At 40.4% G+C, this 25,833-nt stretch overlaps 1 protein-coding gene across 3 annotated transcripts in view; it reads right to left on the bottom strand.

Annotated features, from left to right (window-relative positions):
- esr1 (estrogen receptor 1) overlaps window positions 1–25,833 on the bottom strand; it is a 199,325-nt gene that overhangs the window by 149,788 nt on the left and 23,704 nt on the right. The window lies entirely within an intron of this gene.

Below are 25,833 nucleotides of genomic sequence, written 5' to 3' on the forward strand. Positions count from 1 at the left end.
AGTGCTCTGCATTTCACACTTAATTAATCCTTTTTAACCTGCCCTGCCACCTACACTGCCTCAGGGTGCCATTTTATTCTTCTCCAGGTATTCCCTCTACATTTATTGTCATCTTTCTTTTAGCCATCCATTTCTCCTGTCTGTCAGTGTTGTCTGCCACCACCCCGCTCACACTTTACAGTATTGCTATAGATGCAAGTCCAAAATAGTTCAGGTAATTTACATCAAGTTGACAATGTCACAACATGAGATCCACAGTGTACACTTCTCTCCAATCAATGAAGCATTTGTCTTTGCTCCCCAGCTCCTAACTTTCCTCTTGCAGTCTCCCAAGATACCATTTTCCACATATTCATGCAAACACAAGAGATTCTGCAGATGCTGGAAATCCAGAGCAAAGCACACAAAATGCTGAAGGAGCTCAGCAAGTCAGGCAGCAATAAAGAGGGTAATAAACAGGTGACGCTTCGGGCCGAGACCCTCCAACTGCACTTAATGAAGGACGTCGGCCTGAAACATCTATAGTTGTTTCTCTCCATTACCTTCCAAGTTCCTCCAGCGTTATGCATCTTCCTCTAAAGCCCAGCACCCCTACTGGGGCAGAGGCTGCCAACAGCAGCTCACCAGGGTCCTCTGTCTTGGGCCACACTCTCAAGTCAACCCCAGCTGTGGCCCCTCTCGTGTCTTCCGGGCAAAGGCAGGGATGAGGTCTCCAGAGCTTCTATTGGCATTTCTGTAGCACTAGGTTTTTACAGGATGGGATTACTGACCCCATGCCCGCCCCTCTTCCTGTCGCAGCTGGCCTTGGGACTGTCCACATGTGTGTTCCTCTTATGAACATATGCTGCTGCTTTCTCAAATGGTCCCATGACTTCAACGATCAACAGCAATGAGTCATGCAAGACTCCATAAATTCTCAGTTGGATTTAGCCCAACAGTGTCATAACTATAGCAGCAATCAGATGCAAAATAAAATGCATTGGCTCCATTTATTTAGTAACTGCCCATGCATTTGTGTATAAACAGTTATTGGATGCAGCCAGTTAGTGTTACCTTTACATTGATAGCCAGATGCATTGCCATCTATGGGAGCCATCACATCAGTAATGTCAAAAACTGCCATTTATACATAGTAATCAAACTGAACCAGTCTGCTATTTATTAAAATCAGCAATGCCCATTAACTAATAAATGCAATTATGTTGGATTCAAATCAATAAATTAGTACTGAATTATGCACTGGAAATCAAACACCATCACTACAGCACAATCAATGCACTATCAATGTTTACTTTCCTGATCTGATGACTCCAGTCAGGATATGGCATTTTCCTGCTTTTTACAGCACATAAACAACCTCAGTTAGCCCAGCAAATCCATCACACTCCACTTCATCCAACCCCACCTTTCTACTTCTTATTCACTTACGTGCCTTTAAAATATACGTAAGTTAGTTTCGTTTTGTTTTCCTGAAAGAAGTTTCCCCTCAGTTCTTCCTTCGATCTTTTCATGACTTTCTTATTAAATCCTAGCTCTGAATTTGGTTCTTCCCTCCAACAAGTTAGAACCCACCAATTCAGAACTGCTTCTTCTGAAAGGCACTCAGCAGCATTTCACTTAAGCAAAAGAGAACAACATTACCTATTGACAGCAGGCATTAAAAACTCCTCTCATCTCACTTTCAAATTCCAGAGAAAGCTCTCAAATAATCACCTGACCCACCCACTGGCCATTTAAATGATGACTGTTCAATGATAGCTTGCTGCTTTTCTCAGATAGGACCCATTATTGGTAGTACTTTTTCAAACTTCTTTCAATTCCTTCATATTCTGAAAGAATTCGCAGGCCACAGCTGCTATACTGTCTCATGGCCTGACCAAGCCAACTCCATAATCAGCTTCCATATCCAACACATTATCCACCACTACTTCCGCCATCCCCAAAAGGATCCTACCACTAAACATAACTTTACCCCCCCCACCCCACTTTCTGTAGGGGTTACTCCTTCTGCGAATCCCTTGTTCACTCATCCCTCCCTGCACTTATCACGGCAAGCGGCTTAAGTGCTACACCTGTCCCTACAGCTCGTCCCCCACCTTCATTCAGGTGAGTCCCCCACCTCAAACAGTCCTTCCAGGTGAGGCAACACCTTCCCTGCGAATCTGCTGGGGTCGTCTATTGTGCCCAGCACTCCCAATATGGCTTCCCCTACACCGGTGAGACCCGTCATACATTGAGGGACCGCTTCGTCGAGGACCTCCGCCACAAGTGGGGCTTCTCAGTGGCCAAACATTTTAATTCCATTTTCCATTCCCATTCCTGCGTGTGCTCTTCTGCCAAGGTGAGGCCACACAGCATTTTGTGTGTGCTGATTTGCACTTCCAGCATCTGCAGATTTTCTGGTGTTTATGGTTTGTAACTCCATAATCTATTAGTTTTTATTTCTCCAGGCATGAATCCTGGGTTGCAGCTCTCCTTTATATGCCATTATTAACCAGTGACGCTACTTCTACAGATCCATACACATAATTTCCTCTGATCCCATTCCCCAACTGAGCTACATTTTCTCAACTGAAATGTGTTGCTTCATACTTGTTTCTGTGGTTCTCACAAAGTGTGCTGGCAACATCGGAATCCAAGTACAGAGAGAAGACAGACTCAGATGTAGAGACAGCAACAAGAGATAATTCATAATAATTCCAGGCGACACCGCAAGAAGTAACATTCTTAAAATTATGACCCTGTGATTAGTGCTAATCAAGAATCTGCTTAAATAATACAAGGTACATGGAATCCCCGATGCAATTAAAATAAACTTATCAAGCTTAAACAGAAAGTACCAGGAGACCAGATTACGAAGAACAAGTTGCTTGAGGAAAACACAGGGAATTCTAAATGATTATTGGCTCTCGTTAAACAACAATTAACCAATTCAGGTGTTCTAACAACCTCGAAGCCCAACGCTCTCTAACGCCCAACACAAGGCCAAAGTGCTCATTCAAGTGGTGCTCTGCCAATTGCATGCCAGTCAATTAATCTGACCCCTGATATTGCTGTCCGTTTAATCTGAAGCACTGATAGTCCCCTGACTGTGTTGCAGCAGTGGGTTTTGATATGACATGTGATCACCAGCGCATGACTTGTTGCTAATTTACTGGAGCGGTTCTCACCATTTTTAATGTCATCTGAAAGTTCCAGTTCAGACTACATGACGAACAGTGATGGTTGAGTGCTGAGATGTCTGCAAAAGATCACCTCCCACCTTTGATTGCATTTAATTGCTAACTTTGACCTCTACTGATTTCCTGGATTTATTTGATTAAATAATCCCGACTTTATTTTGTATACATTGTTATCATATCATTAATCAAAATTGGTGTTATCATATTAGAATTAGATACAACAGAATATAGTTCAATGATTCAAAAGCTGTGATAATCTCATACAGAGATATTTGGTATAAAATAGAGCTAAATGAATATAATGAGTTCGGTCTTTATGCTACCAAATCATGCAACAGATGAAAAGAAGTATTCTTTCCTCCCAAGTTCAGATGAAAAACACCAGCTAACATTTTGCTGTCGTTAAAACAACATCCTTAGTTTTAGTTTCATCCAGTAAAAGCTTTTTTGTCTCTAAGGATTTGCAATCTGCAGAGCATTTTCTACCATAACTTATGTCCTCAGCCTTCAGATATGAGTCATAAACTGAATTGGTATCACCATCAATTAAAATCAATGTCAAACATTAATACTAATGTGTCAGTAATAAGGTAACTCAACAAATAGAGGTATAACTAATGCAAAGTACATAGCAAAGTTTTGTGCTCAGTATACAAGTTCTCAGGTGCAATATCAATCACCTGTATGTTGGCTGTCTAAGGATGTTTGATCAGCCATCAATCAGCCCTATATTACCTGACTGAGCCCAGCAGGGATACAAGGTCACACATTGATATAGTATGAAGAAATAAAACAGAATCAGATGTGCCCATCTGTAATTGATTATGTATACAGAATACTATATTATGACTCCAATAGAGTTTCACACATACCTCTTGCGCATTGCCTGTTTATCTGTCCCCAGTGTTTAAAGTTAAACTCACCCTCCGGAAGGGAATCGGAAGGCTTTGCACTAACCTGTTGGTCTTAGGTCAGCTCCAACATCTCAGATACAGAGCTGTTCGACTCAAGAACCCCCCCCCCCCACCCACCCCCGCTTGGGTTTGAAGACCTCGAGCCTGAAGCAAGACCAAAGCAACAGCCAAAGATTCATCTCTTGGGCCCTTGCAGCGACAGAATGTCGACACTACAGCTAGTTAACATTTCTCCAGTTCTTTCCGACTTCAGATTTCACGCAGGCAATTGTCTGCTTTTTTGGCACCACCAGTCAGCTTGTATTGACGTACCTGTGATTTATTTCTGAATAATAACATGCTTTGACTTAGAGTCGGAACATCTGCAGTACAGATGGGCCCTTTTGGCCTATTGTGTCACTATTCAATTTGGAAAAACAATCCTTTGCTGGGTGAATCAAAATGCACGTCAGAGTTAGATTAAGGTGTTGAGAGTCCTGACTTGACCATCAACTGTTCATTACTACAATGAGATTCCTGCATCTCTGGAATCTTAACCTAACCACTGTACCAAAATTACAACATCCATTGCATGTGTGGGCTATCCTCGATAATGGACAGGCTCCTGTTTTACAGGTGCCCTTAAGCTTATTTTGTCTGTAAGTCAAGTCCAAACATAACAAAAGACACTTGCAATGATAATCTTGCCTTAAGTGTATACTATTGAATGATATTAAAATACACAAGGTTGGTATGAAAGAACGATGATTAAAACTGGAGAGAGAGCAAGAGATAATTTGTTTGCGTTTCATAAAAACAAATGTAGTACTTTGGAATTTAATATTATGGGAGCTCAGTAAAGTCGGGCATTTGTAACTCAAAGTGCACAATGCTTATTTCATCAATGACCTCACTATCAGCAGTGTGATTAGATCATTACCACACATTGCTATTATTATTATTACAATAAATCTGCCACCACCAATCAGACATCGCTGGCATAAAACCAATCAGGCACAGTCAATCAAATTCCCAGGAGCAAAATATTGTCCCAGTTTTACAACCTGTAGCATGAGCTGGAATTTTGATTTCAAATGGTGCATTAAGCCATCACTACTGCTAGCCAATTTGACCCTAATAAATTTTATGTACATGGAGTGCAATGTCTTCAGATAAATATTTTAACATACAATGGATTTGAGATACTCTTGGAAGAAATTTTTTTTTTTAGAGAGAGAGCATTGAACAGGCCCTTTGGCCCGCGATGTTATACTGTTACGTACCCCGTAACTGGGTCACATACCAGCAAAGATAGAGAGGTCCGTTGAAGTCTGATGGTACTATTTTTAACAGTATTTATTGATAAAAATACACAAAAATAATATCAATGCAAACATACAGATAACATACGTCGTCAATACTAAATCTAAAAGCGCGGGTATGATAATAATCAATCTATCGTTGTCTAGGGGATAATGTATTGTCCGATGGAAATATAAAAGTCACTTTAGTTCATTCAAGCTGCAGCTTTCTGGTTTGAGAGAAAGACGGGTTAAAACTTGCCCAGTCCTTTCATGATGTCAATCCTTTGAGAGTCGTTGGGAGTTGACTTCCCCGTTGTTAGCTAAAAACCGTTCTTCCATGGTCAAGGCACACCGATTCCAGGGCAAATGGAAATGGACGCACGTGGCCTTCCCACCGGCTTTTGCTATTACGGGATCGCTAGTGTTTCTTCTGGTGCGTCTGAGGGACTGTTCCAACAGACCCTCTTTGAACCTGACTCACAGGGTCTCAGATGTCAATCAGGTTGGGATGATGCAATCTCTCCACCAACCAGCCCACTTTGCCTGAGGACTTCCACAAAGCACAGTTTAGTAATACACAATTCTGTCTCCAAGAAACACTGGCCATTTCCCATAGCTTTTTATTGCCGGGAGGTGGGGGGGGGGGTCAAGACATTCCAAATGTCTCTCTTTCATTTCCTGGGTCTCCCGACCCAAATCAATAGCGATCCTGCGATTCTGAAAAAGGAGGGTGCTGCAGGCATAACAATACTGAGTCAACTAAGTTAATGGCACTAAATTCTTTCTGACTGCACGTGGCCCAGATCCCCACGGTTCTCTGCATATTCATGTGCCTATCGAAGAGCCACTCAAAATATCTGCCTCCCTTGGCAGTGCATTCCAGGTACCTGCCTCTCTGCATAAATAAACCCCCTCTCTCCTCTAATAACGTGTCCTCTGGTATTAGACATTTGGACCCTAAGGAAAGGAATCACTGCCTCACAAAATGTTATAAACTTCTATCAGGTCCCCCCTCAGCCTTCACCATGTCTGAGGAATCGACACTAGCTTGTCCAGCCTCTCCTCATAGTACATGCCCTCTAGATCCAGAAGCCAGGCAGTTAACAGGAGAGTTGAATTAATTTTGTTCCTACTTCATAACTACTTTGGTAACTGTAGTCTAAGTCTCATCACTGACAGCCCTGTTGACACCAACCTCACTCCCTCAGCTGTCCTTAGACTTTTCACCACAGGAGTAGGGAAACTACATCCATCATCAAGGACCATCACCATCCAGGCCATGTCCTCTTCTGAGAGAAGGTAGGTTGCACACCACCAGACACAGTTATTATCTTTCAGCCATCAGGTTCCTGAACCAGCATGGAGAACTTCACTCACCACAAAACTGAACACAGCCTCGCTTCCAAGGACTCTACCACTCACGTTCTCAGTATTAATTAATATTATTCTTTTTCTTGTATTTACACAGTTTGTCCTCTTTTCCAGATTAGTTGCTTGTCAGGTTTGTTTGGTTCACATCTGCCCCCACCCTGTCTTCCCGCCACCTAAAACTCCACAAGCCTCTACATGCAGCACATTTATTTATTTATTTATTGGTAGACAGTGCAGAATAGGCTCTACCAGCAAGCAATCTCCTGATTTAATCCTAGCGCAATTACAGGACATTTTACAATGAACAATTAACCTACATCATTCTCACCATTTTTAACAGAATCCTGCCAGCAAACTCATCTTTATTGCCCCTGCCCCCCCCCACTCTCCACTTTCCACAGGGATCACTTCCTCCGTGATTCCCTTGTCCATTCATCCCTCCCCACTAATTCCCCTCTTGAAGCTTATCCCTGCAAGTGGAAGAAGTGCTACACCTGTCCATTCACCTCAATTCAGGTCTCCAAAAGTCCATCCAGTTGAGACAACACCCCTCCTGCAAATCTGTTTAGGATCATCTACTGTATCGGGTGGTCCTGACGTTGCCTCCTCCATGTTGGTGAGACTCAACGTAATTTAGGGAGACCAATTAGTCAAGCACCACGGGTCAACTGTTTCAGTTCCAATCCCCATTCCGATTCCAACTTGTCAGTCCATGGCCTCCTCTGCTGCCAGGATGAGGCTTGGAGGAGCAACACCTCATATTGTGTTTGGGTAGCTTCTGACCTGATGCACGAACGTCAATTTCTCTAACCCAGCAACCTCCCCCTCCCCTTCACTCATCTTCAATTCTACTCTCTGGCTCCCCTCTTACCTCTTCACTTCTTCTCTTCTCCTCACTTGCCCACCACCTTCCCCTGGTGCCCCTCCTCTTCCCCTTTCTCCCATGGTGAATGCTCCTCTCCTACCAGCTCCTCCTTCTCTAGTCCTTTATGTTTTCTACCTATCATCTCCCAGCTTCTTAGTTCATCCCCTCTCTCCCATCCACCTGGCTTCACCTATCACCTTCTAGTGTACTTCCCCTCCTCCATCTATGTATTCGGGCCTCTTCCCCTTTCCTTTCCATTCCTGGTGAAGAGCTTGGCCTGAAACATCAGTTATTTATTCATTTCCATGGCTGCTGCCTAACCTGCTGAGTTCCTCCTGCGCTTTGAGTATGTTAGCCTTTGTTTGTGAGTAATCTTTCATTGATTCTATTGTATTTCTTTGTTCTATTGTGAATGCCTGAAGAAAATGAATCTCGGGGTTCTATATTATGATGTGTACGTACTTTGATAATAAATTTACTTTGGACTTTTGAGCATTGAACAGAGTAACATAAAACACAGTTGCAACAACTGAGAGGAAAGAGGAATGTTGAAAGCTCTGTGGTCACCTAAGGGAGTCTTCAGTGCTCCTGTTGTCTCCCACCGGGGCTGAAGAACCCAAGGTCTAGGCTCCTGCCTTTATCAGAAGCTGACTGCCACAAATAAATAATTGTATGGATTTCATAAATTTGTTCTGAACCACATAAATCAATTATATTACAAGGTAAACTTATGTTTTTCCTTTGTGACTTGTGAGAATTCCACAGTGTAGTTGGCTGCTCAATCAGCTTAATAATGTCATTGTTACTGGATGCCAGGATCCTTTTGAACTAACACTCAATGGTATCTGATACTGGTCAACAGGAAGTCCATGCAGCTTGTGGTGATATCATGTCCAATGATGTGCCAGTACGTGATTGGGCAGAGCACTGAGCATGCGCAGGATTGCTAGAATGTTCCAGCTCATGGCTGGGTTAAAACATGTTTGTTTATTACTGTAAATAAAAGTTCTCTAATTCTTCCAGAATATGATTCTTCATTGTTAATCCATGGTATGTTTAAACAGAAGTAACATAACATGGTGTCAGAACTGGTTCTGGAAGAATAATATGGGAGAATCGAAGATCATCAGAAAAAAAGAAGAAAAAACGGTAAAATCGAAGGTTTGAAACCCCCATCAAAAGTTCAGCTGACTGGCAATGTAGCTGAGAATTGGAGGATATTCGAGCAACTGTTGGAACTGTACTTATCGGCGATCGATTATGAAGAAAATTTGGAAAAAACCAAAACTGTACTTCTGCTCCATGTAATCCGGAATGACATAGTAGAGGTATATAATAATTTTGCCTTTGAAGATGGAGATAATTTCAATTTAAAGTCAATAATGGACAGATTTTAAGTACTTTGTATACCTAGGCGTAATTTAACATAAGAGCGATATAAATTCTTCACATGTGTGCAGAGAGTTGCTGAAACAATTGATCAGTATGTTACTGGGTTAAGAAAGCATAGTAGAACATGTGAGTTTGGATTGCTCATGGACTCTCTCATTAAAGATAGAATTGATTGTGGCATTTGAGATAACGCTGTGAGAGAAAGGCCGTTGAGAGAGCAAGATCTTGAAAAAGCTTTGGCGCTCTGCAAAGCTTCTGAGAGCATGACATTGCAGACTGGAGAGCTTTTTTGTTGAAAACTGCAATGTAAATGCTGTAAAAAAGTGCAAATATATCAAGAAATACAATAATACATCGACAAAACCGACAGAGAGCAAGACGGCATTTGAAAGAAAAAAGTCATGTTCCAAGTCAGTACATACATCTTCCAAGTCAGAGTCCCGCATATGGCAAAATGTGCAACAACTGCGGTAAGATTAATCATTTTTCACACTGTTGTAAAAGCAGAAAGAAGGAAAATAAAATGAAACAAGTAAATGATGTGATTGAAGATGAACGTGAGGAATTTTATATAGATGTGTTTTGTGAAAATAAACAAAGTAAGAATGACTGGACTATTCCGTTGCAAGTGAATCAAAACAATATTCTGTTTAAATTGGATACTGGAGCACAAGTAAATGTTCTTGCAGTATCTGAGTTCAATGCATTAAAGCCAAGACCAAAGTTACATTAGACAAATATAAAAATGACTGGGTATTCAGGTGCAGACATTCCAGTTAAAGGAACATGTGTGGCAAAAGTATCACACAAACATATTGTGCACACGCTTTCATTTGTGGTCGTGCCAAAAAATGTACAGTCAATACTGGGTTTATCTGCCTGTGAAAGAATTGAACTGGTGAAAAGAATTTTAGTCCTGGATAGCGACACAGAGTCAGAATACAGTGACTTGATGAAAGAGCATGAAGACTTGTTCAAAGGGCTTGGTTGTCTTCCAGGAGAGCACTCGATTAATATTGACAATGCAGAGCAACCCATAACACATCCATGCAGAAAATTCATGTACGTGGCAAACACACTTTCCAGAGCTGTGGCTCCAACAACAAAAAAGACAGTCACTGGAATTGATGTTCAGGTATTTATTGAAATGGTCACAGAAACTGTACCTGTTGCTCCCAAAAAGTTGGAACTGCCGCATCTTAAGACAGAAGGACAAAATTCTCTGTCGGTAATACAAGAAGTGATGGATGGACGGATGACCAGATACTAAACATGACTGTACCTCAGAAGTACAAGAATATTGGAACCACAGATCAGAACTTTCTAATCCTGTAACCTTATAACCATATAACAATTACAGCATGGAAACAGGCCATCCCGACCCTTCAAGTCTGTGCTGAACATTTACTCTCACCTAGTCCCACTGACCCACACTCAGCCCATAACCCTCCATTCCTTTCTTGTCCATATACCTATCCAATTTTACTTTAAATGTCAATATCGAACCTGCCTCCACCACTTTTACTGGAAACTCATTCCACACAGCTACCACTCTGAGTAAAGAAATTCCCCCTCGTGTTACCCTTAAACTTTTGTCCCTAACTCTCAACTCATGTCATCTTGTTTGAATCTCCCCTAGTCTCAATGGAAGAAGCCTATCTACATCAACTCTATCTATCCCTCCCATAATTTTAAATACCTCTATCGTCCCCCCTCAACCTTCTATGCTCCAAAGAATAAAGACTTAACTTGTTCAATCTTTCTCTGTAACTTAGGCACTGAAACCCAGGTAACATTCTAGTAAATCTTCTCTGTAATCTCTTTACTTTGTTGACATCTTTCCTATAATTCGGTGACCAGAACTGTACACCATACTCCAAATTCGGCCTTACCAATGCCTTGTACAATTTTAACATTACATTCCAACTCCTATACTCAATGCTCTGATTTATAAAGGCCAACATACCAAAAGCTTTCTTCACCACCCTATCCACATGAAATTCCACCTTCAGGGAACTATGCACCATTATACCTAGATCACTCTGTTCTACTGCATTCTTCAATGCCCTATCATTTACCATGTATGTCCTATTTGGATTATTCCTACAAAAATGTAGCACCTCACACTTATCAGCATTAAACTCTATCTGTCATCACTCAGCCCACTCTTCTAACTGGCCTAAATCTCTCTGCAAACTTTGAAAACCTACTTCATTATCCACAACACCACCTACCTTAGTATCATCTGCATACTTACTAATCCAATTTACCGACCCATCATCCAGATCATTAATCTATATGACAACCAACATTGGACCCAGTACAGATCCCTGAGGCACATCACTAGTCACCGGCCTCCAACCTGACAAACAGTTATCCACCATTACTCTCTGGCATCTCCTATCCAGCCGCTGTTGAATCCATTTTACTACTTCAATATTAATACCTAATGAATGAACCTTCCTAACTATCCTTCCATGTGGAACCTTGTCAAAGGCCTTACTGAAGTCCATATAGACAACATCCACTGCTTTACCCTTGTCAACTTTCCTCATAACCTCTTCAAAAAATTCAAGATTTGTCAAACATGACCTTCCATTAACAAATCCATGTTGACTGCTCCTAATCAGACCCTGTCTATCCAGATATTTATAATATACCATCTCTAAGAATACCTTCCATTAATTTACCCACCACAAACATCAAACTGACAGGCCTATAATTGCTAAGTTTACTCTTAGAACCCTTTTTAAACAATGGAACCAATCCTCTGGCACCATCCCAGTTTCTAATGACATTTGAAATATTTCTATCAGAGCCCCTGCTATTTCTACACTAACCTTCCTCAAGGTCCTAGGGAATATACTGTCAGGACCCAGAGATTTATCCACTTTTATACCCCTTAAAAGTGCCAGTACTTCCTCCTCTTTAATCATCATAGTTTCCATAATTTCCCTACTTGTTTCCCTTATCTTACATAGTTCAATATCCTTCTCCTTAGTGCATACCGAAGAAAACAAATTGTTCAAAATCTCCCCCATCTCTTTCAGCTCCACACATAGCTGTCCACTTTGATTCTCTAAGGGACCAATTTTATCCCTCACTATCCTTTTGCTATTAATATAACTTCAGAAGCACTTTGGATTTATTTTCACCTTACTTGCCAAAGCAACCTCGTATCTTCTTTTAGCTTTTCTAATTTCTTTCTTAAGATTCTTCTTACATTCTTTATATTCCTCGAGCACCTCATTTACTCCATGCTGCCTATACTTATTGTAGATATCTCTCTTTTACCTAACTAAGTTTCCAATATCCCTTGAAAAACATGGTTCTCTCAAGCTTTTAACCTTTCCTTTCAACCTAACAGGAACATAAAGATTCTGTACCCTCAAAATTTCACCCTTAAATGACTGCCATTTCTCTATTACATCCTTCCCATAAAACAAATTGTCCCAATCCACTCTTTCTAAATCCTTTCGCATCTCCTCAAAGTTAGCCTTTCTCCAATCAAAAATCTCAACCCTGAATCCAGTCCTATCCTTCTCCATAATTATATTGAAACTAATGGTATTGTGATCACTGGACCCAAAGTGCTCCCCAGCACATACCTCTGTCACCTGACCTATCTCATTCCCTAACAGGAAATCCAACACTGCCCCTTCTGTAGTTGGTTCTATGTATTGCTGCAAAAAACTATCCTGCACACATTTTACAAACTCCAAACCATCCATCCCTTTTACAGTATGGGCTTCCCAGTCTGTGTGGAAAATTAAAATCTTCCACAATCACAACCCTGTGCTTACTACAAATATCTGCTATCTCCTTGCAAATTTGCTCCTCCAATTCTCGCTCCCAATTAGGTGATCTATAATACACCCCTATAAGTGTTACTACCCCTTTCCCATTCCTCAATTCCACCCAAAGTCTCCCTAGATGAGCCCTCTTAATCTATCCTGCCAGAGCACTGCTGTAATATTTTCTCTGACAAGCAACGCAACACCTCCCCCTCTTGCCCCTCCGATTCTATCACACCTAAAGCAACAAAATCAAGGAATATTTGGTTGCCAATCACACCCCTCCTGCAACCATGTTTCACTAATAGCTACAACATCATATTTCCAGGTATCAATCCATGCTCTAAGCTCATCCACCTTTCTTACAATGCTCCTAGCATTAAAATAAATGCATTTAAGAAATTCTCCGCCTCTTCCTCTCTGTTTATCTCTAATGGTGCAAACATCTTTACTATCTTCTTTTTCTTCCTTCTCCCATAATCTGTTCCTACACTCTGGTTCCCCTCCTCCCTCATATCTAGTTTAAATCCACTGGAGCCTCTCTAGCAAACCTACCTGCAAGAATATTTGTCTCCTTTCCAGTTCAGATGTAAACCGTCCCACCAGAGCAGGTCCCACCTTTCCTGGAAAACTGCCCAATTATCTATAAATCTGAAGCCCTCCCTCCTGCACCATGTCTTCAGCCACATGTTGATCTGCACTATCTTACTATTTCTAAACTCGCCTACACGTGGCACTGGTAGCAATCCTGAGATTGCTATCCTGGAGGTCCTGGCCTTTAACGGCACCTAGCTCCCTAAAGTCACCTTTCAGGACCTCCTCACTCTTCCTGCCCACGTCATTGGTCCCTACATGGACCACGACATCCGGCTGCTCACCCTCCCGCTAGAGAATATTGAGAACTCGATCCGAGATACCGCGGACCCTGGCACCAGGGAGGCAACAGACCATCCGAGATTCTCAATCTCTTCCCCAGAACCTCCTATCTGTCCCCCTAACTATCGAAACCCCTATCACTACTGCTCTCTTTTCCCTCCTTCCCTTCTGAGCTGAGGGTCCAGTCTCAGTCCAGAGACGCAACCACTGTAACTTGTTCCCGGTAGGTCATCCCCACCAACAGTATCCAAATTGGTATAATTATTGTTGATGGGAATGGTCACAGGGGTGCTCTGCTCTTCCTATCTATTCCCCTTCCCTCTCCTGACAATCACTCAACTACCTGTCTCCTGACTCCTAGGGGTGACTATCTCCCTGAAACTCCTGTCTATTTCTGCCTCTGCCTCCCAAATGATCCGAAGTTCAATCAGCTCCAGCTCCAGTTCCTTAACACGGTTTGTCAGGAGCTGCAGCTGGATGCACCTTTCGCAAGTGTAGTCATCAGGGACAACAGTGCTCGCCCTAACTTCCCATACACTGCAAACGGACCACTCAACTGCCCTAACTGCTGCCCCCATTACCGACTCCGAATCTAATTAGATTAATTAAATGAGTTTACCCGGCCTTACCTCACCTGGAGTGAAGCTCGTTCTCAGCCTCTGCTCGCTTTTTAAATTCTCCCGCTGCCACATGGGCCGACTTCCACGCACTTGCGCAGTCGTGCCCCGTTCAAACCTCGCCTCAGTCTACACGGACGATGGCCGCTATATGTGGCGGTCTTTCTTTTCAAACTTTTGGCGCGCTACGTCACGCACCTGCGCAGTCTAGCCTCTTTGCCGCGATCAGTTAAAAACAACAGCTGCTCTCCGAGCTTCTTTTACCTCTTCCCTCTCCGCCTCTTGCTGTGATTTAAGAATGATACTGTTACAAAGGTAACTGAATTGTAATTCCTAAAAGTCTCCGTAAAGAAATGCTTGATTGAAAAATGATATTGAAAAATGTCAGAGAAGGGCACAGGAAGTGATGTTTTGGCCCAGGATGAATCAAGAAATTGCAGAATTGGTGTCTTCTTGTTAAATATGCTTTAAATACCAACCTAGCAAGCCTAAGGAGCTACTACATCCACATCCGAATTCTCAGAGACCTAATTGGAAGGTAGGCGTTGATCTTTCTGTAACTGACAACAATGACTACCTATTAATAACAGATTACTACTCATTGTATCCTGAAGTGTGTGGTCTGAGCAGAACAACTGCAGAAAATGTAATTACATGCATGAAATCAGTTTTTTCCAGACGTGGTGTACCTGATGAAGTTTTCACAGACAAGGGTCCACAATTCAATGGTGAATGTATGAGACATTTTGCTCATGAATGGGGCTTTGTTCATATAACATCCAGCCCATTTTTCCCTCCATCTAATGGATTAGTTGAGAAATCAGTAGGAATTGTCAAGAAACTGATGCACAGAGCAAAAGATAGTGGAAGTGATGTTTATAAAGCTTTGTTAGCCTATTGCAGTACAGTACTCCACTTGAATGTGGATTTTCACCTGCTCAGCTCTTGATGGGACGCCATTTGAGATCCAATCTGCCAATAGATGAGAGCCTTCTGAGAACAGAGGGAGGTGAATAAGTGAAAAGATGGAAAGATGAACACAGAGCAAAGCAGAAAATATACTTTGACAGATGTTCTCATCCATTACCTGAACTGCACCAAGGAGATGAAGTAAGGATACAAGACAAATGAACACATGGACACAGAAAGCTACAGTACTTCTATGTTCTATAGGAGACATGATAGAGGTACACAAGATATTAAGAGGAATAGATAGAGTGGACAGCTAGTGCCTCTTCCCCAGGGCACCACTGCTCAGTACAAGAGGACATGGCTTTAAGGTAAGGGGAGGCAAGTTCAAGGGGGATATTAGAGGAAGGTTTTTTTTATTCGGAGAGTGGTTGGTGTGTAGAATGCACTGCCTAAGTCAGAGGTGGAGGCAGATACACAAGTGAAGGTTAAGAGACTACGAGACAGGTAGATGGAGGAATTTAAGGTGGGGGGTTATATGGGAGGCAGGGTTAAGGGTCAGCACAACATTGTGGGTCGAAGGGCCTGTACTGTGCTGTACTATTCTATGTTCTATGTTAAGAAGTACAACCCAGATCATACATGGTCCAAACAGAAGAGGGAGCAGTGTTATGTAGAAATCGCAAAGACCTCAAGGAAGAGTCAACTTCATAGATTCAGTTATCTGATGAAGATGAGACAAACCATGTAAATAATAACAAGGAAACACAAGAACTGTGTGTACCACTTAGGAGGTCGACTCATGTTCATAAACCCACAGAGAGACTGATAGAAACTTGTTGAATTATGTATTTCCTTTGATTAATGTTGATAATTGTTTTTCTTTTAAGGGCAGGAAGATGTGGTGATATCACCATATAACATATAACCATATAACAATCACAGCACGGAAACAGGCCATCTCGGCCCTCCTAGTCCGTGCTGAACTCTTAATCTCACCTAGTCCCACCTACCCGCACTCAGCCCATAACCCTCCACTCCTTTCCTGTCCATAACCTATACAATTTTACCTTAAATGACACAACTGAACTGGCCTCTACTACTTCTACAGGAAGCTCATTCCACACAGCTATCACTCTCTGAGTAAAGAAATACCCCCTCGTGTTTCCCTTAAACTTCTGCCCCCTAACTCTCAAATCATGTCCTCTCATTTGAATCTCCCCTACTCTCAATGAGCCTATTCACGTCAATTCTATCTATCCCTCTCAAAATTTTAAATACCTCGATCAAATCCCCCCTCAACCTTCTACGCTCCAATAAATAGAGACCTAACTTGTTCAACTTGTGCAATGATGTGCCAGTACATGATTGGGCAGAGCACTGAGCATGTGCAGGATTGCTAGAATGTTCCAGCATGTGGCTGGGTTAAAACCTGTTTGTTTATTACTGTAAATAAAAGTTCTCTAATTCTTCCAGAGTACGATTCTTCATTGTTAACCCACAATATGTTTAAACAGAAGTAACATAACACAGCTGAAGTATCTGGGTCTTATGGGAAACTTTGTTTCACCTCTCTCTACAAATTCCAGACTGTTACATCAGATGCAATCTGTCAGACATAAATATTAATACTCGGGAAAAATCAAACTGATATTAGTGAATTACCAATCATATCCAATCAACTAGATAGTGATATTCCTTCAGATATTATTGGCTCTCCAAGAATGCTTTATTATCAGATGTGGTACATCAGATGCCAATTTGGGAATTGTAAAGGTATGGTCAAAACAGCCTATTGCCCTTTTGTGGAGATATTCCAGGAGTTTGCAAATCAGGCATTGTAACCTTATTTGGCAAAGTCATCAGACTGCGACATGCATTCATTTTGTCTAATACCGACTGAGTGCAAGGGGAATCTGAACTGATTGATAACGTTATCTTGTGCATTTAGTGTTTGTGAGATACCAGTGCCCATTATAAATCATAGGCACCTTCAGAAATATAAAAGACAATACTCATCTTTAACTGCTTACTTCAGGTTCAGCAAAGTTAGAGTAAAAATTCCCAACTCCAGGAATTTTTTTTTATTTTGAATTTCAGTCTCCTAATGCAATGGTATTATATCAAACTATCTAACATCTTCCTTTGATGATTCTGTGCAACATCTGCTTCTTATTCACTGTCCTCGGTAATGAAAACTGTGATCAACAATGGGTTTCCTCTTGTCTGACTGGGCCGTATATAACTTCATGTCAGTTTACATCCTGCCTTCACGTACTACACAGTTACTGCACATCTTCATCTCATGAGTGGATTTGGATATAAAGCTGTCATTGCTCCAGCAAGAGCATCTTTTACACCTGATTATGACCTCTCTGGAGGATGGCTTCACTTAAATTTCTTCAATGTTGCAGCCTTAACAAGCACCAAAATCTTATCTGGTATTTCTCTCTTTCTGGTGACCATTGGGATATTGCTGATAATTGTAATGGGATTGAAATCCTACCAGCATGGGACTGTTACTCATTAATCACAGAACAGTGTATTCCTCTCATTGGAGAGACAAGTTTGGTTCTCACCAAAAGGCACCCCAAAGAAACCAAAGTAGGTGTACTGTATTTAATTCTTCAGTTCCAGTCAGTCTCTTCCAACTCCTCTCCCCTCTTCCTTCTACACAATTATCCTTCAACATTATGCAGATCCTTATCTACATTATTTTTCTTATTGACCACCTTTATAGCTTTTTAACTAATTTGCATCAATATATAGAAATAGTTTGGCCACCATCACATCAACCTGTCTGAAGTAAACGCCAAAACTTGTTGGAGCGACAATGCAGTGTCAGTGTGCCCCACATTAGATTCTGACGTGAAGTCACTAGCAGAGTACAAGCTTGCTGCTCTTTAGAAAGGTGTGGTATAAGAAATGTTTAAAAATTAATTTAGATGCTGGGTAATATTTCTTTTCATTTAGAAAAACTTCATGGAAATTATGATTTTTGAGATTATTTTGTTTAAATTGTTTTGTGGATTTGAAACATTTGCTGAACATAGTCCTGGTCAGGTTTGACAGCTGTTCCCAGTCGATATGAGGGTGGACCATGTTCTGGCCCACACACATGACAACATTACTTTTTGTAGGCTCTGCTGCTTTGCAGGACCACTCTGTTTTGGATTGCAAGTTGACATCCATCAATCTGGATGAGGCTAGGTGCAAATGAAGTTTGCACTTCTGAGGTAAGCCCTGATGAGTTCACTGGCATTATATTTGCGCCTACTTTCACTCTAATTGTATGTTTCCTAACAAAAATGCCCTGATCCAAACCTTTGCACTTTGCACCAGTCCTGGATTTCTGTCAAACAAAAACTTTACAATGTGATTGTTTTATATATTGTTTTATACTCTCTCTATCTTAACAGCACACATCGTCCACATATTGCTGGGATCAGATATATCTGTAGTTATTGATTGTCTGAAAGATTATCATACTAACACCACCTTTAACCTATCAAAATTATTGTATTGTAAATCCAAGGTCTCCCCTTACCCTAAGACCACAACCCCAAATTCTGGATTCTCCAACCAAAGGAAGCAGCCTCCTACATCTGCTCCATCCATCCCTTACAAAATCCTGTTCACGCCAGTAGCTCACCACTCCCTCTTCCAGTTTTGCTTGACCTCCTCCTGCAGTTCAGCCCTTTCATTCCATGCATTAATCTAGTGAGTCCACATGGCACTGACTCCAAGGCAAGTAGTTCCTTACTTGTGTGCAGATAATAAGCTCGTACAATCTCAGAAAGTGTCCTTATTACTGCACTCCAACCAGCCTCCAACAAAGGCCAAAATGTTACTTCTTTTACTTGTGTCCTTGCTCACCATGATTCATGAACCAGCTGACTAAACTTGCTCTGTGTACCAATATTGTCTGATTTCTTGGTGCCAACACCATGATAAGCACTTTACTCCTTCTTCACCTCCATGTGTTACAGTGTCTATTGTGGTGAACTACATATACCTGTCTGGAAACGCCCCCCGCTGACTGCTCCTGTGGCTCCTCCCACAGACCCCGGTATAAAGGCGATTGAGGACTGAGCCCAATCTCCCGGTATCCAGGATGTAGTATGGTGGTCACTCACTGCTTGTTCCTTCTTCCAGTCAAAAGCCGATATCTCGCCTTTACATCTCAGAGTGAGTTATTGATGGTGCATCATCTATATGGTTTTGTGGTCTCTGTGCATCCTCTTCACAGCAGCCTAGGATATAACACTCAGTCTTTCCATTTAAGTCATTAACACAAACACAGAATAGACTTCGAAAGACTTTGGAGGAAGAGGCATTAATAGTTACAGCTACACCACATGAAAAATTGAAAAAAGGTTTTAAAAAGCAGAGATCTTTCTGTAACTCTTTCCTTAATTCAAAAACAGATAAACCCCGCACATTTAGAAAGTGTTGTGGTGACGTAAAACGTAGGAGTCATGCAGTTGTATTACACAGGTGGAAGCACTTCATCCAGACAAGTTGTACAATTTACTCCCAAGCCCAACTTCTTCCCTGGACCCTGAAATTTGGGTCTCACATCTGTTCACTTATTAAAAGTTCTAACGCAATTGTTCACTTATTAAAAGTTCTAACGCAAACAAATTCCACCATCCTTCCAGGGGGTGTCTTCCAGACCTTAACAATCTGTTGTGGAAAAATGTGGCCCCTATTGCCCCTCCCATTATGGCCACAACCAAATTCACAGAAAACTCACGGGAAGTCCTGTTCAGGTCAAGTCATGACTATGAGCTGCTCAATTGAATGCATAATTCAGCCAAATTGATCTAGATTGCTCCTCCTTGATTTCTAATTTTCCAAACATTATCCATGAAGGCACAAAAATTGTTACCAATCTTTACCTTAAGCGACAGTACCACTGGTGCAGTGTATAACTATAAAGAACTTGCATCCTTAGGAAATGCAAATCTGTTAAAACAAGCAGAAACCATTAGTCAGTTGATAACATCAATTTACTTCAAACACATCCCTGTTGGGGAATTCAGCATTTTAGTTTGTTCATCTGAGTAAATTTTTTTATTGCATTACCTATAAATCTATCAGCTTAAACTCCAATATTTTATGGAAAGCAATTAATCTCAGTTTGAGAAAACAAGATCCTTTGTATTATTAACTCTTTGGTAGTCCATGCAGTCTAATTGCAAGATATCTCAAATTGTTTGCATGGCAATCACATAAGATACTCCAATGTATTTCTAGACTTGGATCCCTGTTTGACACAGTGAATGGTGAAATACTGTTTCCTGATATGTTTCATTAACAAACCTAATACAGCATTCCTGAGAAAAAGCTTTCTGATTGGTTTGACATGGGAGAGAACCTCCAAGACAAAACAGACAACAGTATCTTAAATCTACCCAGAGTCTGATATCGATATTTATATTTAATTGGGCTTTCGTACAACTTCATTCACATTTCCAGCACTTAGTACGACCCTAACTAAATTAACCATACTGATCATTAACTCCTAATGTAATAGCATTGCATTATTGATTCCCTGTTGTAGCTGAGGAACTAAGAAGGTTCAACTTCTACATGATTGTCAAAAAATAAAGACTGACCATGTAAAAACTTGCATTTATATAGCAGCTTTAATGTAGTTAAAATAAGTAGTTGTGTGCACTAGCCATTCATGGAAAAGCTGTACTGATTCTTAGTTTGGTCAGACACCCTGCTAATGGACTCTCACCCAGTGTAACACCACAAAGCAGGTGACAAAGGGTGTGGAGGGCAGAAACCCACTACTTGTCATCTCACAAAGTCAGGTCTACCCAACAGTCTGTAAACTCAGGTTACCTAGGATCAGCTCAGACCTCAGAATCAAAGGTCTGAGTGACTCAAAATAAATATATACTTACAAATTTAGAGAACAATACATGGTTCTGTCATACTATATCATCTTTCTCTTATTCTTTTTTGGCCTGAATGCCACTGTTACCCTTATGCAGTTGAACAAAGGCTGAAATTTTGAGAACTAACTAAACTGGTAAAATAGGGTTAACACTGCAGATAGCTAAATCAAACACTGTTCATAGATCAGGTACATTCACATTGAAAACAAATGCTATATTTTAGTCTCAACAAGTCTCAATTCTAACTTTTTCATTCTTGTACAATTTATTTCCTTCAACGCTGTTGGTAAAAGGTGATACACTACATGGGAAAGGAATACAGAGTAATTAGTCTTCTCGGCAAACTTCAGGATATTTTCCTGACACAGAAGTTTTAAAGGTAGCTTCGCCCTGAACTTCCAAGTCTTCATTCTTACTGCTTCTCAGCTGTTTCTGGATCAATGTGTTGTTCTTTTAACTTTTTCTCTTGCCCTGAATAGCCTTAGACACAACCACTGAAATCATTCAGAATGCCTTTGCTCTACCCTCCTTCAGGATATGCAGAACATCAGAATTAATAAGTCGGGTTAGTCACTGAAGTGATCTCTTGCAACGGGTCACTAGTTCTTTAAGATAATTTGTCATATTCATACAGTACTGTGCAAAAGTCTTAAACACTTCAGATTTTTTAAATATGGTTTCAGATGGTATGGCCTCCACAGAACCCTGATCTCTACATCATCGAGGCTGTCTGGGATTACCTGGAGAGACAGAAGCAAGAAAGACAGCCAAGGTGTACAGAGGAACTGTGGCAAGTTCCTGGAACAACCTACCAGCCAATTTTCTTATAAAACTGCACAAAAGTGGCCCTGAGGGAATTGATGCAGTTTTAAAGGCAAAGAGTGGTCACACCAAATATTGATTTGATTTAGTTTTTTACTGTTTATTACTCCTTATAGTAATTTTTTGATATTTAAACTTTTCATTTCATTATTTTTGAAAGCATCTTCACTTTACAGATTTTTTTGCATGTGCCTAAGACTTTTGCACAGAACTGTATATACCTTTTAGTTCCAGAGAATACTACTTTAAGATGGTCAACTATCTATCTAAAATTGACATACAGATATATAGCTATAAATTACTAATTCATATATGAATTAGTTGATTATAGCTCTGTCATGATTAGTAGTAACATTGGCATCATTTATTAGTTTATGAGGATATTGACATGTCATATACTCTGACCACTCTTACATGAAGATAGGATTGTATTTGTGTGCGTATGGTTATTTCTCATTGTTCTCATGACACAAAAAGTGTGCCTCTAACTTGTTCTGGCTTCCAGATAAATCCCATTCTTCCACTGATTTTCATCTTCGCTCAAAATCCCACCCGGTATTGGCTGCCTTGCACCTTCTCTAGTGGTAACTCATGGGAACCAGTAACAAGCATGTCCTGGATGGGGAAGGGGTTGCATGCGGAGAGACCTACACACCCACCAGTGTGAATGTGTGACCTTCACACAGACAGTGGCAGAAATCAGGAACCCAGTTGAGCCACTTGAGCTGTGAAGCCAGAGTGAGAACTGTGTCATATCTTCATCGCTCTTATCATATGTTGTTAGACAATCCCTTTTGTCCTTATGGGGAATGAGAGGCAAATGTGGCACAGAAAGGGTGTCTCTAATGGTTCAATGTCTTCCTCCATCCATACTTGGTGTCATTACAGCCAAATGTCTATACAGCAGAGAAAAGTAAAGTTTGCCAGAAGATGGCAACCTTCTCCCAGCCCCTTCAAAACAGTCAGAGGCTGCAGAAGTGTAAAGCTAAAGAAAAGCCTTCTTTAGATCTAGAAATATTAACAAAACGGAAAAACAATTACAAGGAATCAACAAGTGTAAAGAATTGAAGGACAAATGAGAGGAAAAAGTAGAATTCCTTTTTCTTTCAGTGTGTTATCTCTTTAAGTACAAGCTACTCTCTGCAGCTTCATGCTGCAGCTGGCTCTTGTGCTTTCTTATAATTGGTCAGGTTGATGCAAGATACAGAATTATTTTAAGTATTGGCACAGATTTGTTCGGCAAAATGATTGAAGTGAGGAAGAGATTCCCATGAACTGCTTATCCTCACAAGTGGCTGGGCATTGTGGGATTGCTATCAGCTTATGATTAATTAGGTCTTGTATTAGTTTGGCTAAAAATGATGTCTGACCTTCAACTTCCCAGTAATGTGCATGATGTTCTTGGATTTTTGCTCAGTGAATGGTCTTTAAAATCATCACAAAATTATCAAGACCTGTACTCAATAGGATTGGTCTCTCTTTAATTGTAGATGACTACCAATCAAGCTCCTTTTTTTTTTGAAACAATTGTACATGTAGAATTTCATACTTGTAAGTTGCTGCAATAGATTTTAACAGATTCAATTTTAAAGTGCTTTCTATTCAGTGTTTATTCCTCTCATTTTTCATTTAGTTCTACTTTCACTATATTTCTCTTCCCAAATCTGATTTGATATTGATCAACTTCCAACTCCTATCTTAGACTTTCTTTTGCTGTTTCTCAAGCCTCTAATCTCACATTTTGACCCATTGTTCACCACAATATCCTGTTGCTTTCAGTGTCGTCGTCAGTTCCCAAGTCCACCAACACTTGGGAGAATGAAAAAAAACACTAAAACTTTCATGCAGGAGTACAAAAGCAAAGTCATGCCTCTCTAGCAAAATTCAGGGAATAGATCTTTTCTGTAAGCATATGCTTTCTCAATTTTTTCCATTGTGTCTATACCATTTCCAAATATAAATGAGCTATCTTGAGATATTGAGCCTTTTTGTTTCTGGATCTGAAATAAATTGATGCACTGGCCTTGAGTTTACAAATAATTGGAATCTTTCCAATATAAATGTAGTGGTATTGTATTGTCAGCAGCATATCCCCAATTCCATTTGATCAAATACAACTGGATTTTGAATAGAGTATTTAAGAAGTGGATGATACATTTTGTTTCAGCATATATTCCAAGATGAATAGCTAGCTGTGGCTAACCAAATTACATATACTTCTTGTCTATGTATGAACACCATCAACAATCAGCTCTATATTATGAGTATATCAGGAATCAATAATTGAAGCATTAAAAGGAATAATGATGTGTAAATAAGGTAACTGGAGTTATGATGCTAAATACTGGAGAATATGGCTATCAAAGAAAGTCTTGTTCAATAAAGATATGGACCAGAGGACTTGAGTTAGAAGGAGAGAGTTGGGACAGTCTTCCCCAGAGTGAAGGAGGCTGAGGGGTGACCTTATGGAGGTTTATAAAATTAAGAGAAATATGGATAGAGCAGACAATCACAACTTTCATCCCAGAGCAGTGTAGCTTAAAACTAGATGGTATAGATTTATGCTGAGAATGAGGAGCTTTAAAGGGGATCTGAAGTCTGGTTTTTCTGTACAGAGGGTAGTGGGCATATTGGATGAGCTGCTAGAGGAAGTGGTAGAGGTGGTTCCAATTATAATGTTTAAAAATTATTTGGACAGATACATGGATAGGAAAGGTTTAGAGAGATATAGGCCAAAAGGAAGCAAATGAGATTAGCACAAATAGGCATCTTGGTTGGCACGGACACACTAGGCTGTGAGGCCTGTTTCTATGCTGTATAATTCTAGGAATCAATTCCAGTTTATAACTGTGTTCCGAAACTCTTAGGTAATTTCTCTCATTCATTTTGTTCTTATTCTTAAATAAATTAAAACATTTATTTCAGTCTGGATGTCCTGGATAAGTCTTGGGGGTGAACATCCGTCTCAAAGATCGTAATATTGTTTTCAACTTTCAACTGGAATATGGTGACTGCCAAAGAACTTATATAGAAAGGGCATTGGAGATTTATCAGCCACCAGACAGGGATAACAGAACAAAAACTAGATTTAAATCCAAAACATTTGGAGTACTGTTATTATGCACATTAGACAAAATCAGGGAAAGCTATAGGATTCTAAGCAAAATGAATGAATTAAAACTCTGTCTTCTCCAAGAGAATTGTGTTCCACAGAAATAAAAGGGTAGTGATAGGGATGTTATCATCAACAAGTGTTACTATGTGTTACACTCAGGCTAAAAAATAAATTATTGATGGTTTTTACATTTAGTTAAGGAAATAATGTTCATAGATTTACTTGTATTTTGACCTTCTGTGCAAGGTTTTGTTTCGGTAAACTTATCTGCAGCAAGTTTTATAAGTCCACCGTCCTCTATAATTTAAAGAAGTAGTTACAAAGAGTTAAAAATTACAAGGTTACAGCTCCAGTTATTGTTTTAAAGCAATTACTACTCTCTCAGATCACTGTTTTTGTTCATTTGCGTACAAGTCTGGAAGCAGTGTTGTCATGGTTAGTTCAGTTATCCACCCCCACCCCCCACCCCACAGCCCTCACTCCTCCCCATCTTGAATTTTTCAAATCCAAAATCTAATTAACCCTTTTCCTACTTTCCAGCAAGTTGTAGCTGCTGAGTGTAAAGAGCCGTCTTATTAGCTTTTCTATTAGCTTATTAGGTAGTGTCAAGATTTAAACTGAGCGGATTTCCCAAATCTGTTTTCCGTAGTCATCAGAAAATTGATAGGGCCAAGTAGTCACATTCTGATCTCAACAGAATAACTTCAGTGCATTTTCAGTCCTTTAATATAAGTGAAGTGATTTTTGGAAAGGAATCAATGATGGGGACTGTTGTAAAAAA

Source organism: Hypanus sabinus, chromosome 12 (assembly GCF_030144855.1).
Source record: "Hypanus sabinus isolate sHypSab1 chromosome 12, sHypSab1.hap1, whole genome shotgun sequence".
Lineage (NCBI taxonomy): Eukaryota > Metazoa > Chordata > Chondrichthyes > Myliobatiformes > Dasyatidae > Hypanus > Hypanus sabinus.